This window comes from Myodes glareolus, chromosome 5 (genome assembly GCF_982192425.1).
Source record: "Myodes glareolus chromosome 5, mMyoGla1.1, whole genome shotgun sequence".
Classification (NCBI taxonomy): Eukaryota; Metazoa; Chordata; class Mammalia; order Rodentia; family Cricetidae; genus Myodes; species Myodes glareolus.
The window spans coordinates 105,419,789-105,437,011 of NC_142030.1; the positions used below are offsets into that span (position 1 = coordinate 105,419,789).

General features: G+C 47.2%; 1 long non-coding RNA gene across 1 annotated transcript; it reads left to right on the forward strand.

The window, feature by feature from the left end:
* The first annotated feature begins 362 nt into the window (after positions 1–362).
* Positions 363–8,519, forward strand: LOC146895012 (uncharacterized). The gene is made up of 2 exons (XR_015001475.2): positions 363–528; positions 7,692–8,519. It is a non-coding gene; the product is annotated as an uncharacterized LOC146895012 (long non-coding RNA).
* Positions 8,520–17,223: the final 8,704 nt, after the last annotated feature.

Genomic DNA, 17,223 nt, shown 5'->3' on the forward strand with positions numbered 1-17,223 from the left:
TGCTATGTAGACGAGGCTGGTCTTGAACTTGCAGAGATCCACTTACTCTTGCCTCCTGCGTGCTGCAATTAGAGGCGTGTGCGACTGTGCCTAGTTTACAGCTGATTTACGTGAGTGCTGGGGATCCATACTGCAGTCCTCTTTACTGACTGACCCTGTCACTCAGTCCCATCTTATTTTTTTTTGAGGCAAAGTCTCTCATTGATCTTGGAGTTTGCCAATTTGATGAGTCTGGCTGGCTCTCAGGCACCAGAGACGTCCTGCCTCTGCCTTCTCAGTGCTGGAATTACGGACGCTGGCTGTCACGCTCAACGCGTGCGTGCGTGCGTGCGTGCGTGCGTGCGTATGCGCCCGCGCATGCGCACATGCCAGAGCTATGTGCAGCTCTTCGCTCAGTGAGTCATCTCCCCTGCCCCCCACCAGAAATCTTAAACATCTGCAGTGTTGCTAGAGACGAAGAAGCAAGTGCCTTGGTCCCCAGGAAACGAACCATGCTGAGCTATGATGTGATGGAGGCTGTGGACCCAGGTGAGCCCTTTCTCCCACCACCGCTCTCACTCTGCCATGACAGAGCCCGGGCCAGCCCCAGGTGCGGGCTCAGGAGAAACGGCAGAGTCCTTTCCCTTAGGCCTGTGCTCTCTGCATGCAAAGCCAGGGATGCCGAACTGCACCCCAGAGGCTGGAAGAGAACGGCTGTGGGAATTTGAGTCCAGGGGAACCCTGTGAACTTAGAATTCAGAACTGTAGCTCTTAAAGCCGGCATCTATTGAGACTCCGAGAGACAGCTTCCTTTCCTTATGCATAACAGGGAGTGAGCTCATAAAAGGCCTGAGTCCTGCGGGGCATTAAAGAGCTCTAAAGGGGGCATGCGATGAGTTCAGGGTAAAGGAATCAGCAGCATATGGATCAAATTCGCTGCTTCTGATGCACCCACCAGGGAAGACCGCTCACAGCACTGGAAGGGCGGATGGAACACACTCTGAGTCACAGAGGTCCCCGAAAGGCAATGGACCCCTCCATCAGCTCCGTTACCCTGAGTGGCCTTTCTGCTGTGGGATATTCAGATGAGCTGGCCCTCAAACCTCCCAGGTAGTCCTTCCAGGTCCCCTTGAGATCACAGAAGCCTGGGCAGTACAGTCCACATGCTGCTGGGCTCCCTCCCAATTCTGGCTATTCCTGGTTCTATGAGCTTATTTCCCACACTGCCCCATTCTTACAGCAGTTGAGGGGAGGGAGCGGTCGGTGGCTCCCTTCCCAACACCCTCTTGCATAGTCTCATCCCTCATGTGGCTGGGCGCCTCCCTCCTGCTGGTTCTGTCTGATCTCTCTGATCAACAAGGGTGCTCCCCCATCTTCCCCAGCTGCTCTGCTGAACTTGCCTTTTTGCTCAGGGTCCCCAGCTGCCCACAGGAATCCTCCCCTCTCCAACAGCAGACAGCATTGGCCTCCCTCCCAGTACAGATGGAAGAGTCAAGATTCCCAGGACCCTTGATATTTAGCTCAACTTACCCCTTCCGTGTGAGTGTGTGTGTGTGTGCGCGCGTGCACATAGAGGTCTACCCAGAATGTCATTCTTCAGAAACTATTTACCTTGCCTTTTGAGATAGTCTCTCAATGGCTTGAAACGCATCAATACGGCTATGCTTGCTGGCAAGTGAGCTTCAGGTGTTTGCCTATCTCTACTTACCCAGCTCTAGAATTAAAAGTACAGACCACCACATCTGGCGTTTTTTAAAATTTGGGTTCTGGGGGATTGAACTCAGGTCCACATGCTTGCAAGGCAAGCACTTTACCAACTGAGACGCACAAACGCGCGCGCACACACTGCACTGTGTTATTATTTACATTTGAAATAATCTCATTTTCTTCATAATTTATCTCAGTCATTCAGACCTGGAAACCTCTATGACCAGGATGTTCATGGCCTAGGGTGATGCCTGTGTGGGGGTAGGAAATGGTTCCGATACTATGAGCTGACATTTAACCTGAGAATTTGCCCATCACTACCCCTTCCCTTGGTTACTCCAGAGAAAGGAGCCAGTATTACCAAGAGCAAGATGACCTGGCCCAGTTCCCAACTCGGGGATGAAGGGCTCATTGCCATGGCAGTGAGTTTTTCCTGATTCCATGTGCCATGGGCAGGAGAAAACTCCCTTGCTTTTAGGGAGACCCATCAGTGAGGAGTTGACGGTGCAGACCCCCTTTGGAGCTACCTTAGACTCAGAAAGTCGGGCATTTGGGCGTTCCCACTGCTGCCTCTTAACCTCCAACCCCTTCCCAGGTGAGGGCTCCAGGCCTTGCCCTGTAAACTGCCCATGTAACCCTCCACTTTTGTTGCTTTCCTACAGACTTCCTTCCTCCCTTCTTTCCTTCCTTCCTTTTGTGTTTGTGGAAATATCTGTATATTCACGTGTACACAGGGAGTCCAGAAAACGGTTTCTGGTGTCCTTTCTCAAGTTCTGTCCACCTTTGCCTTTTCTGGAGACAGTTTCTCCCTGCACTGGGATGCACCAAGTTGGCCGGGCTTGGCTGACCAGCTAACACAGGGGCCTTCCCAGCTCTGCTAGAGTTACAGGCCCGAGTCACCTGACTCAACTTTAGTAACGTGGTCTGCGGTGGAGATCAGGTCTTCATGCATAGCAAGTGCTCTACTAAGCCACTCTCTAGCCCAGGGAGGCTATTAACCAGGTCCAGAGCTCAGAGAAAGGTGAGACTTTCAACCTTCCCTCCATGTGATTCAGATCTCTCGGGACAGTCAACAGCAAATTGGCATGCAGATGAAGAAAGCGAAATCAAGGAGAGGGTCGAGCTTGCTGTGCAGAGAGCCAGTGTAGAAGACATGGCTGAAGACAGGCACCCAGCACGGCAGGGGTGTGCAGGCCCGGGGTCCCATCAGCAAAGCTGGCCCCCCGACATCTTCGTCAGGGAACTCTCTAGGACCCTCTCAGCCTGAGGATAGGACAGGGAGCCAGCAGGGAGGCCTGCAGAAGAAGAAAGGCTTCTCCATACTTCTGATTTGGAGTTGAGCCTGGAATCGCCAAAACTAAGTCCCAGCCCCTGCTTTAGAAGTTGCTGACAGCCATTCTAGTCCCAAGAGCTTCAGTTTCCTCAATCATCAATCAAATGACATCACCAGCCCTGCTCAACTAGGGGGTTAGCATTAAGAGGTGCTGGGGGAAGGCAGGGAGCCCCGTTAGTTTGAGAAGGTGCTGGAGAGCAGATGTGAATCATAGCTGTGACAGTGGCCTCCTTCCCCTTCAGAACCCTTTCAAGAGGGCCTGGATCCAGCTGGCCTCATAGCCAGGTTTCTCATCAGTCTGGACACAGGTGTGCCCCCAAACTGGCAGACAGATGAGTTAAGGACAGGAAGCATCCATGAGCATCTTTTCATGTTCTCCCAAAGGTCCACGAAGACACATAAACAGATCAGTAGATCAGAGTGACAGGAAATCCACTCAGCTGCTGGGGACATGTGTGGTGCTCCTTTTTAAAACCATTGTGTGTGTGTGTGTGTGTGTGTGTGTGTGTGTGTGTGTGTGTGTGTATGTATGTGTGTACATTGTGTGTGTGCAGTTACAATGTGTTTTAAAATATGCATAGGCTTGGAAAAAAGAAAGTATAGACAGTCATAAAAAGAAATATATAATTCTAAAAGATAAAGTACTTGAAAAAGGACAGAGTAAAATATATAATAAGCCACATAAAGATGGGAAATGCACAGAGTCTGGATTCTGTATGTTACTGGGCTGTCTTTAGATTTCTGACTGCTAATGAAAGAACAACAGCTGAGTTAAACTGACCTATTAACTTAGAAGACCTGCAAGACACATGATATATATTCTGCCTGCTCAAACATAAAACAAACAATCATCTTTAACTGACTTGTGCACACCACATGTTCCATACTTGTAATGTATGTTACCTTTACAAGTTTAAGTATTTTCAGAATAAGGGGACCAAACACCAATGAAAACAGATGGCCAGGTGATCTTACATTTCAATTTGCCTATGTTATACTCTTCTCAAAATTTCACATCCAAAACAGCTTCAAGGCTGCTGGCTGAGATGGTCTAGCCTTTCCAACTACTCCAGACCTAACAATTATCCTTATTTTCTCAAGGTTTCCCAACAATGCCTGTGCACCCAGACAACAGAATGATGCCCACATTCCAAAAATAGTGGGTATAAATGTTTGTTATCATTTAGGGAGGTTTGGTTATAAGTTGTTATTGGCAATGGTCAGGAAAAAAAACTAAACAAAAGAGATTAGATTTAGTGAACTTCTGAAAAGAAAAAAAGGGGATATAGAAATAATAAGATAAAAGGATAGATTATTGAAATTTTAATTCAAATAGCTATTAACCTCAAAATATTTTACACTAGAATGGATTTTAGCTTATTGATACAAATTTAAAGTTGTTTTTACTATTTTATATTATATTTCTACTTTTATTTGGGGTATTCTTATGCAACTTATTTAAAAATGTAATGTATAATTAAGAAATAAAGATTAATAGTCATCTATAATAGTCAAGCTTATAGTCTTAGGTACATTTTCAAGATCATACACAGATATACAAAGATAGATAGATAGATAAACAGATGGCCTTCAAATACTTCAAAGACCTATAAAATATGACATTTAATATGTTTAATAACCTAAGGCTTTTCATGACAGTGAGACACATCTGCCCCTGGCAGCACCAATCTACTTAATTGAAGATGATGGTCATTGAAGAAACTTCATACAGAATTTATTTTCTTTGTAGCAAAAGCTAGCCATTTGGGCAAAGAATCTACCCTTGCCTCAATTGCTGACAGTATACTATCCAAATTGGACCAATAGGTCATTTGTCAAGACAAGGTAGAACAGTCTTTCAAAATTCCCTGCTTCTCAGAAATGTCTGTCAGATATACCAGACCTGTAGGTTAAAGTTGGATGCTCCAATGTTATAGAAGAACCTAGGGTGACTATCCAGGCAGCCAGATATCCCAGTTGTTAGGTAACATTTTACCCTTATGGGGTCTTTGACAGGGTTGAATACTAGATAGTCATAGTTAAAGTTTCCTTAGTTATGACAAAAGGTAGATTAAGTATAAAACCTTAGAATCACAAAGATAAGATAGATAATAGAGTGTTTTCTCTAATTTGCCAAATACAAGTAGACTGAATATTATAACTACAATTCTTACTTAATAACTGTTTTTGTATATAATTTTGCTATGTTAAAGTTAAAACCTTTCTTTTTAAATAGACAAAAAGGGGGAAATGCTGTGGAGCAACTTTGTACACTATAAATATGTATTATTCTCTTTCATTAGCAAAAAACTGACTGACATAGAGCAAGTTGGGGAGAAGAGATTGGGTGGAAAACTCACACTAGAATTTAGGGAAGAAGGGCAGAATCAGAAGAGTTACTAGGAGATGCAGAAGGAGGATGCTGGAGGACAGGTAAAGCCATAAGCCATGTGGCAGCATATAAATTAATAGAAATGGCTTAATTTAAGTTGTAAGAGCTAGTTAGTAATAAGCCTGAGCTACTGGTCAAGCATTTATAATTAATATTAAGCCTCGTTATAGTTATTTTGGAGCAGTTGCTGAGACATAGAGAAACTTCAACTGCATACATGTGTGTGTACACATGCATTCGTGCATATGGGGATCAGAGGGCAACCTCTATTGTCATTCTTCAGGTGCTGTCCATTTTGTTTTTAAGACAAGGTCTCTATGGAGTAAAACCCGTGAATAATTTGCTGCCTCTGTGTTCCCAGAACTGGGATGTTACCTGCAGCTGTGCCCAGATTGTTTTTATGTTAGTTCTGGGATTCTCTGTGGTTTCTAAGCAAACATTTTACTGGCTGAGCCATCTCCACAGCCTCATTAGATTATGTCCTAACATTATAGCTGCTAAGCTGGTTTTCTATGTTCTCTATGGCTAAACTGAGTAAGAAAGGAAAGGCTTCTCTAAACACAGGATTACATACACTTGACCTCTTGGATGGTCCACGGGCTTGGGGCCACAACACCTCAGTGTGCAAACCACAGTCCTCTCCAGCATACAGCTGCAGAGTGAGGGCTTGGTACCACCTGCAATTGACTCCAGCTTGTTTTCCAAGCTGACATCAAACTAGCCAGCACAGGACATTTTATCAGAAGAACAGAAGGGAAGCTAAGACACTCCCTACAGCATGGCTCCCTGTTGTAGGTTCCATTTTCTTAAAGATTCTTTTTATTTTTATTAGGGGAGGGGAGGTAGTAGTGCTTTGGGGGCCATAAGAGGGTGATGTATTCCCTTGGAGTTGGAGTTACATGAGCCACCTGACATAGATGCTTGGAACTGAGCTTGGGTCCTCTAGAAGAGCATCAAGCAGTCTTAACCAGTGAGCCATCTCTCCAGATCCCTACTATGATTAAAAAATCAAATGTCCACCATAGTTTGTGTCTCAAATATCCCCAAAGGCCTGTATGTCGAGGCTTGGTCCCAGCTTGGTGCTGTAAGGAGTGCCTTAGCTCCCCTTTCTTTGATTCAGTAAAATATCTTGTCCTGACTGGTTTTATGTCAACTTGACACAAATTGGAGTCATCTAAGAGGAGGGACTCTCAATTAGAAAACTCCTCCATAAGATGGGTCTGTAGGCAAGCCTGTAAGATGTTTTCTTAGTTTGTGATTGGTGTAAGAGGGCCCAGTTCACTGTGGGTGGTATCGTCCCTGGGCTAGTGGTCCTGGATCTATAAGAGTTAGGCTGAGCAAACTATGGGGAGCAAGACAGTAAGCAGCACCCCTCCATGGCCTCTGCATCAGCTCCTGCCTCCAGGATACCACTCTGAGTTCCTGCCCTGGCTTCCACACCTGCAATCCTAGCAAAAGACAGGCTAAGGCAAAAGGATTGCAAGTTCAAAGCCAGCATGACCTATATGGTGAAAACCTGATTCAGCATGGAAGAAGGAAGGAGAGAATGAAGTAAAGAAATGATGTATGAAAAGCAGAAAGCAGGGAAGCGAGGCAAGTTCTGATGGCTTCCTCAATGTCTTACACAACTGAAAGCTCAAAATTAGAAAAACTGGAAACTTTCAAGTTCTTGACTTCTGTAACAGACCAACACTTAAAGAACATTATTTTCCCCTTGGAAAAATATACACACAGGGCTGGCAAAGTGACTCAGTGGGCAGAGCACTCACCCAGAGCAGGCAGGAGAACCTGAGTCCCCAGAACCCTCACAAAGGCAGGGCATGGTGGCATGCCCCTGTCATTCCAGAGCAAAGTCAAAATCCCCAGGAACTCATAGGCCAGCTAGCTTGGCATTTGCAGTGTGGCAAACAAAAAACACTTTGTCTCTCAAAAGGAGAAAGGGGGGAGCCAATATCCAAGACTGTTCTTCAAACGGCACAGTATGTACAAAAGCACACTCACACATATGAACTACACACAAGCCACCCTCATATATTCAAACATACACACCACACACAAACATGCATACACAGATTTCTTCTTAAAAGAAAAATATGTAGACACAAACTAAGCAAATCAACAAGCTGGCATTCCAGAAAATACATAAAATAATTCTAGGTGAAATGAGCACAGGCAGAATACATGTCAAGAGAGGAGGTTTGTGCGGCTGGGTCCACAGAGGCTGGGGAGTGGCTGAAAGGCTGTGACCCTAGAGGATTCAGTGTCTTTGTTATCCCTTAGGGCCTGGAAATGAAGTCTACACCCAAGGTCCTGATGTCAGACCACAGCCCCTCAGGGCCTCTCACCACTGGTCTCCCACCCGCCTGTGCCTGCTTGCCAGCGCTCACCCCATCCTCTGGCGCGATGCACCCTCAAATGAGGCACCTGCTTCCATCACACTGTCTCTGACCGCTGACTTTGTCCTTGGTGAAGAGTCATTGCAGGTATTATGAATGATCCTTCTGAGGACAGGGACACTCTCCTGGGGACATGGTCAGAAGAGGACTTAGGTGGAGACCAGAGGAATAACCTCACGTGTCACCCTCGGGAATGCTGTCCACCACTTTTGAGACCTCTCACTAGCCTCCAGCTCACCAAGTAGGCTAGGCTGACTGGCCAGCGAGCCCCAGGAATCTGCCCATCTGCCTCCCAGCACTGGAATCATAGGTGCACACCACAAAGTTCAGAATTTTGATGTGAGAATTCTGAGGATTGGAATCAAGTCTTCATATGTGTGAGGCCTCTCTCCAAACCCTCTACCTTTTAAACTAATTTATTTTTATTTTTTTTTACACCTATAGTCTGTATGTTGAGTATACTCCCCTATACACCTGCCCTTCCCCTTCTCACCCCTCCCCTCTCCCGTTAGCGCCCCTTGTCCCCCAAGTGTTTTACCCCCTAAAAGTTTTATTTCCACTTTTTGTGTCATGTATACATGCATGGTTTATGTATTTGTATAGAATCTAGGAACCACAAATGAGAGAATGATGTGGGATTTCCCTCTGTATGCTGTGACTATGTTTTATTACCTTTGGTTAATAAAGAAGCTGTTTTGGCCTATGGCCTATAGCAAGGCGGAAAATCCAAGCAGAGATAGAGGAAGAAAAGGTGGCGTCAGGCAGACACCATGATGCCCAGGAAGCAAGATGTGAGGTAACAAACCTCATGATGAAATATAAAATAATAAAAATTAGTTAATTTAAGATATAAGAGTTAGTTAATAAGAAGCCTGAGCTAATAGGACAAAAGTATGTAATTAATGTTAAGCCTCAGAGTGGCTGTTTTATAAGTGGGGAACAGGAGGGCAGAGAAAAATTGGTCCAGGGGGACCAGTGAGACAGAGAATATTTGTAGTGAGAAGGGAAAGTGTAGAGCATTTGTCATTCCATGAGTTTCCGCGCCATTTGAGATTTGTGGACAGGTCTTACTGTCCCTGGGCGAACCAGCTGTGTGTGACTAAGGTAAATGCTGTCAACTAGGGACAAGGAGCTCGCTGTGGCTCAGTCTCACAGTCCTCGGTCCACGAGAGAGCCTGCCACTCCAGACCGAAGACAAGACGGCACACCTGGCAGGAGCACGCAGCCCGGAGAGATTGTTCTGCTCACAACCACGGAGCAGAAGAGAGGACAGGGCAGACGCCAAGGCTCCCAGGCTCCCTTCAAAGGCATAGGAGAGCTCCCGCTTGGCCCTATTTCTTCAAGGTTCTGCTCTCTTCCAATAGCACCAGGTCAGGTTTCAAATTTTCAACACAAGAGTTTTTGAGAGACTTTTCCAAACCCAAGTTAATCGATTGTCAGTGCTACAGACAGGAAAGCGGAACTCAGACTAGCTGCCTCTCTGACAGTCCGTTTTGCCAGGCTATCAAGAGAGAACGGCAAGATGTTGGTGGGGCTTGGAGGTGAGTTACTTGGTCAAGTGCTTGCCATACAGGCCTGGTTCTGAGTTTGAATGTCCAGAAGTTACCAAGTGTGGTACTGGAGAGTCAGCTCAGCAGCTCAGAGCTTCCTAACCTTGCAGAGGATCCTGTGGAACCAACATGGTAGCATACAACCATCTATAATGCCAGTTCCAGGGTATCTGTGCCTTGTCTAGCCTCCACATGCACTACAGCCATGTAGTTCACATACATATATGCAGGCAAAACACTCATACACATAAAATTCAAATGTATAAATCTGAGTGCTGTGGCACACAACTGTAATCCTAACACCCGGGAAGCAGAGGCAGGAGGATCAGGAATGCAAGATTATCTGCAACTATACATGGAGTTCTGAGCCAGCCTGGGCTACACAAGACCAAGGAAAGAAGAAAGCAGAGAGGAGGAAGAAGGAAGATGAGGAGGAGGAAGGGAGGAAAGAAAAGGAGAAGGATAAGGAAAGAGGGAGCCTGTGCTGGGCACTGACGGGCCTGAGGCCTATGCACATGCCTTTCGACGTCTGCCCAGTCCACAGGGCTGAATGCCCCAACTGTCAGGCTCCAGTAGTCTCCCAACACTGGGCCCACGGTCACCCGTGACCAGCACCTGTGGGCGGGAATAAAGCACCTCTGTGTCACCTCATGTGTCAGCTTTGTGACTCTGCCCTGTGCTTTACCTGACCTGGTCTTTGCCAGCCCTTAGCACTTCCTGACTTTAGCCTGGGTGGAAGCAAGGAGCAAGAGATGTGGGATAGGCCCACTGGCTGCAGGCTCCCCCTGTGTCCTCACAGGGCCCACTGCCTGCAGGCTCCCTCTCTCTCTTCAGGAGTCCCCAGTGCTTCAGAAGCTCACTGTAAGGCTTGAGGGAGGGGCTAGCTCTCAGCAATGGGAATGGCAGGGCAGAGATGAGAGTCCGGGACACCCTGACCAGCCCTAGAAGACCCATTCTGTCTCAGTCCTACACCTTCACCCTGGAGAATCAGCTCCTTGGTCTCATGATCTCCATCCGACCACAAGCCTTGCCCCCACCCCCTTCCCAGGACCCAGGCCACAGCTCAGATGTAGAGCTAGTAGGAGCCCATCAGTGTTTTCCCACAGGCCCCTGTCCCAGCTTCACCCTCCCCCCATTTCACTACATACGGGTGTCTCTGGTTTGTAGATAGAGAAACTCTCCCATAGTCTCAGCACGACTGAACTCTCCACAAACTCATGCCTTCAAGAACTCATAGAGAAGCCACACCCAGACTGGATACTTCCAGTCTCCCTGGCCCGTCTTCACACAGAGCTGGGGCCTCACCCTAACACACACACTACAAGATCAGGAGAGGGACTCTCTTATTACCCAAAGCCGCTGCCTTAGGGCACTCTAGAACCAATAAGGCACGGTGACAGCACCTTCAAGGCCACCACGCTAAGAGTAGTCCAGTTAGGTCTGGCCAAAAACTCCAAACCCCAACTAGCATTTCTTCAACTTCAACTTAAACCACCTGAAACCTTCACTGAACTAAAGATATGGATTCAGAGCATGTGGCCAGGCCCAAAACTGGACCTCTCCAATGGGTTCCCAGGAGATGTAGAGCTGTGGGTCTCTGGAACTGACCTTGGGTAGCAAGAGTTTAAAAAGTGGTATCTTGGGCTAGGTTGGTGGTTCAGCAAGTAGAGGTGCTTGCTGCCAAGCCTGACAACCTGAGTTCAATTCCTGGAACCCACATGAAGAGAACTGACTCGAACTTTTCTGTATACATGAGGGTATGTACATGCATGTTTAGATGCACATGTGTGCTAGAATGTGCATGTTGGGGGGCTCAAACTGGTGCCCCTTGTTTTCTGAACAGGTCTCTCACTGGCCTGGAGCTCACAGATTTGGCTAGGCTGGTCAGCACATGAGTCCAGAGAGCAAGGTCTTGCTCACTTGCCCTCCTGGCTTGGCTCAGGGCAGAGAGCTCTCCAAGATCAGCCCTGCCGTTGTGGTGAGGCTAGGGCAGGAGCAGATAGAAGACAGTGACCATAGGAAAGGGACTTGCTCCCAGTCACTTGTCAGGAGCTCTCAGATCATACTGGAACTCCTAAGACTGTGTTTTATGGGAAGGAAATAAAAGCAGGTTGGACTCCCGCCCCTTTGTTTGCCTGAAGACTTAATAACCTAATTCTAAGCTGAACTGTCTGGCCAACTGGCAGAGGTGAACGTGGTGCAAAGCACCACTTACCTGGGTCCAAAAGGCCGGGGGTGGGGTGTCCCACTGGGAAGCTTCTAGAAGAGGAGCCTGAGTGGGAGCTAGGAGGAGTCTGGCTGTGGAGAATGAAGCAGACAGGGATGCTGTGTGACTGTGAACTGATTACTTAACTTCTCTGAACCTTTGTTCCCACATGCTTTCCTGGATGACTCCGCAGAGTTAGCAATGATAGACAGCCTGGCTCTGAGCAAAGGTGACTGCTTTAGCAAGAGACCTCATTTGAGAAGGCTGCTGGGGACCCAAGTGTTTTGGATATCCAACACTCAGAACTGCTGAGAAAAGGAAGTTCTTCGCATATGGCCCAACCAATGTGATGACTCAATTTCCCTCCGCTCACCTCTTTCAGGTTCCCTGAGGTGTCATGGTTATGCCCTGCATCCTGATGACTGTGGCTTGTTGAGTTTTTGTTTGTTTGCTTGTTTTATTTTGTCTTTGAGACAGGGTCTCGTGTCGTCTAGGCTGCCCCTACACTTGTTAAGCAGCAAGTATTCCTAAAAACATCAATACAACCTGCTCAGTCGGTACATTGCTTGTATGTTTTCAAGGCTGACCATTGGTGGGTGGCAGTGTTTCTGTGGACAGAGGATATGCGGTGGGGTGGGAAGAGAGAATACAGGTGCAAGGGGAGACATGGAGAAATGTCACACTGAATAGAGAGGAAGGAGATCTCAGGGCATCCTCTCACTGCAGGAGAGGCAGCTGCTGCCAGGAAGGTGACAATGGCCTCCTGGCTGCAGAAATGGCCTCCTGGTACCCTGCATTGATAAGAACTTGGAGGGGAGAGGATCCATTTGTCCCTTTCCCCCTGCATTAGGGTGAAGATCCTCCCCAACCTCAGGCGTCCCCCCGCCCCATCCACAAGCAGCTGCTAGTCCGTGTATCTTTCAGCACACAGAGATCCGGTGTCCCTCTTCCGATCTACGGGACAGGTAAAGGGCAGACTGGGCTCACACCCTGACCAGTCTTCTATAGGAAAGTTTTCCAAGCCCCAGATCTTCTGGCATCCTTGTGCCCTCACACCAGGCGCACCTGTCTGGATAGTAATCCCCAGAACCCACGTAAGAAGCTGGGCGCTTCAGTACTGGTGTGCAGCCGCAGTGCTGGGTGGGTAGAAACAGGCGGATCCTTAGCGCTCTCTGGCCAGCGACTCTCGCAGAATTGAGCAAGCTCTAGGCTACCCAGAGACCCTGTCTCAAAAACAAAATGGAGAGGGATTGAAGAAGAGTCTCTGAGAAGCCCTGGGGACCAGGAGTAGGGACCTACAGACACAGGCGCTGTCCCGGAAAATCAGGGAACAGACAAGTGACAGCTGAACAGATGAGCTCTGCACTTTCCCCCTTGCTTCAGATGCCCTCTCAATGTGGCTGAGTCCCTTCTAGAACCTTCTGACACACCAGGCTGAACTCTGCCCTTTCTGCTGGGCTTACAGCCACAAGCCTCTTTTCTCTCTTGCCCATAATCCTGAAGACTCCTTCAGTCTCTCTCCTGGTCTAGATATTGTGTCTTGGTTTACTCCCTTGTTTGAGTGGGGTCTTTCCTCGAGTATCTTTCTAAGAAAAGGTGTTTGAGAGGTAAAGTCTTGAGATCCCGCTTGTTAAAATCGTGTTTGACTGAGGCCTGTGGCTAGATATGGAGTTCTTGGCTGGTACAGTATAGGCAGCCTCTACAGTGGACCCGTGAGACCTCCCGTCTGGGACGCATGCCTTGCACAACACTCCCCCCCACTGTTGGCTCGTGACTAATAGGATGTGGCAGAACGGGTGGAATGTGACTTCTAAGATTAGATTATAAGACTCTGTCATGGCTTCTTTTGATCCTGTGGATTCCTCTCTCTGGGGAAACCCACATCAAGAACAGCCCATGACTGGGACCTGAAATGTCCTTCCAACAACCGCATGAGTGACTTAGAAACAAATTCGCCAGCCCAAAAAGATGGCTCTGTCTGCAAAGTGCTTCCCAAGCACGAACAAAGACCTGAGTTCAACCCCAAAATCACAGAAGAAACAAGCTGATGTGGTGGCGCGTGCTTCTAATTCTGATGCATACAGCTTGCTGAGGAATGCCGTGTGAGAGTGACCTCTGACCTCCACGGCATATGCACACATGTGCACACCGTGTGTGTGTGTGTGTGTGTGTGTGTGTGTGTGTGTGTGTGTGTGTGTGTGTGTATTTCTCTAGTCCCAACTGAACCCTGAGGTGACTATGGTCTTGTGAGAGACCCTGAACCAGAAGTCATGCTGAGCCACTCCTGACCACCTCAGAATGCGCTTTAAACCCATTCAGCTTTAGAATAATTCATTGTGAAGCACAGGCAATGGTGAGTGTGTTGGAGTTTTTCTCCTTTCATGTGTGTGTGTGGACGCACACGTGCGTGTATGTGTGTTGCACATACACAGGGAAGCCAGAGATTGATGTCAGGTGTCTCTCTCCATCACTCTCCATCTTGTTTGATGAGACGCCATCACTCAGTGAACCTGCAACTCACCAGTTCAGCAAAGCCAGCTGGCCAGAGAGCTCCAGGGATTCTCCTGTCCCCACTTCCCCAGTACTGGGGTTACAGTCACATGCTGCTGTGCCCACCGTTTTCGTGGGTGCTGGAAACTCAGGTTTGTACGCCAAGCACTTTACCTACTAAGCCAGTCTCCCCAGGCTTTTCACAGTTTTGAAATCATCTGGCACCAGCCTTCCCAGTACTGTTGTTGTGAAATCCAAAACAAGTGTGAGTCCTAAATGTCTGTGCATGAACTCTTCACCCCTGCCCCGCTCTGCTCCCAGGGGCCTCTGCGCCTCCTCTGCCCAGTGTTTAGTAACACAATGGTTTACCCATCCCACTGGACCCTGGGGACCATTTGGGTTGGTAAGCCATGCCTTTAGTTCTGAAGGATTTCCATGCTCAAACTCATGAATGATTCTCTCCCCCTAGCCTCCATGTTCTCTGTCCACACTTCCAGAAAGTCTCCGTGATCCAGACTCTGGACCCAGCACAGTACTCCTTATCTTCTCAGTCACGTTTTAATGTTCCACCGCTGTGAGTTTTACTCTGATCTTGTAAGTTCTTTTCCTTTCAGAATTCCTAAATTTATTTATTTGGTTAAGCCCAGGATGGCCTGCAACACACTGTGTAGACTGGGCTGGACTGTGTTATCTTTTATGCTGTTCTGGCTGAGCATCCACTTTTTATTTCATCTTAAATATATTAAGTAGCATCATTTGGAGGTTTGTCATAATTTGTGTGTTTTCCCAGATAGATAGACAGACAGATAGATAGATAAATAGATAGACAGACAGATAGGTAGATAGATAGATGATAGATAGATAGACAGATAGGCAGACAGATAGATAGATAGACAGATAGACAGATAGGCAGACAGACAGACAGACAGATAGATACTGGATTAATAGGTGAATGAACAAACAAAGACATGGATGCATGGATGAGTGGATGAATAGATGCACACATGTGTACACACATGCATATGTAATAGACCTTCCCTCTCTCTTTTACTCCCTCTAACCAGTACTGAGTGAGAATCAAACTATCAAACGCAATGCCTTTCATGCTCAGGAAGCGTTCAACCATGAGGGATGTCTACCTATCTGTGACCCCCACCTCTATCCTGGAATTACAAGTGTGCACCGCCACCACATCCCTCATTTCTTAATTTGAGTTCTGGGGATCAAACTTGGGACCTCACAATTGCACGAGCCATCCCCACAGCCCTGTCATATTCTTCTGACTTCTCTTTGAAAAGCTATGCACCTTCGAGCATATATATGGATTTCCCACCCGCCTAGCCTTTTGCTTTGCCGCCTTTGCTCTCACACAGCTGCCCTGCATTACACTGTTGTTTGTTCTTATGTTTTGTTAACGCCTTTCTTCTTTCCTTGGATTTCCTCCTGTGTTTTCTCCGACTGTTAAAGATGGAAACTGAGACACTGAACTGTTTAGTCTTTGTGTCTGAACTTCACTATGTCGCTCAGGGTGACCTGGAACTTGAAATTTTCCTGCCCCGGCCTCCCAAGTGCTTCAGTTATTACCATATCCAACCCTAGACCGTTGATACTCCTTGTGGCTTTGTTCTTGTTTGCCTGTTTTGTTTTTTTGGTTCTTGACACAAACCTAGAAGGGATCCTAACTGAGACAATTCCTCCACCAGATTGACCTATGGGCAAGCATGTAGGTTATTTTCTTAATTAATGATTGTATAGAAAGGCCCGGCCCACTGTGAACAATGTAGTGTCTGTGCAGGTGGTCCTGAGTTGTATTAGAAAGCAAACTAGGCGTGATGGCGCACACCTTAATCCCAGCACTTGGGAGGCATGAGGATCTCTCTGAGTGTGAAGCCAGCCTTGTCTTTCTAGTGAATTCCAGGACAGTGAGGACTGCATGACAGACCCTGTCTCAAAAACCAAAGAGAGAGAGAGAGAAGAGAGAGAGAGAGAGAGAGAGAGAGAGAGAGAGAGAGAGAGAGAGAGAGAGAGAGAGAGAAGCCGAGCAGGCTGTGAGGAGCAGCCTAGCAAACAGCATCCTCCATGGTCCTTCCTCCAGGTTCCCACCTTGAGTACCTGCCCTGACTTCCCTCGGTGACAGAGAGTGACCTGAGAGTTGTGAGCTGCACTACACCCTCTCCTCCCCACATTTCTCCTGGCCATGGTGTTTATCACAGCAGTAGTTCCCAGCTAACACACCCTGAGGTCAGTGTGGCTCTGTATCTCTGGTCGCACAAGACATGTTAATTTTCATTCAGCTTGAGATATTTGATCATTTTTCCATGTGATGTAGAAGAGTCCAAATATGGGGATTTTAATAGCCTTTGCTGTTGTTGTTAGCTTCTGATTTAATTCTGCTGTGGTCAGAGATGACACTCAGCATGACTTCACCTCTCTGGATCTGTTAGGACTTGCTCCCTGGCCCAGCACGTGTCCCACTCTGCTAAGCATTCACTTGAAAAGAACATATGTTCTCCAGCTGCTGGGCGAATTACTCTTTAATGTCTATGAGGTCAGATTAATCCTGCTGTTTGCATTTTCTGTATACTTCTTGACATTTTAAATATGACTTTTCCTATCCACTACTGAAAGTTTTGAAATCTCCAACCATGGTTACAGGTTTGATCTTGTAACCCTTCAACTTTATTTTCTGCTTTAAGTATTGAGGGTCTGTGTTAGCAGGGGCATACACTTATGGTTGCTGTCTTCTTAGTGACATAACCCTTTCCTCGTCAGGACACAGTCCTCCGCATCTCCATTACCATGGCTGTCTTTCAAACTGAAGTTTGAGTACGAAATTCTTCCAGAGGTGTGTTTAAATACTTAGTCCCCAGCTGCTGGCACTGTCTGGGAAAACAAAGAGCCGGGAGGGGGTGAAACCTGGCTGGAGGAAGTACATCACAGGGATTTGAGACTGCTTTGTCCCACTTCCTGTTCGCTCTCTGCTTCCTGAATGTGACGGATGTGACCAGTCAGCTTCCTGTTCCTGCTGCCATGTCTCTCTGCCTGTTGAGATGTCTTTTCCACCATGAAGGACTCTGTCCCTCTGGAATTGTAAGTCAAAATAAATTCTTCCTTCAGTTGGTGTTGTCAGGGTGTTTTATGATAATACAGAGAAGAAACTAATGCAGAAA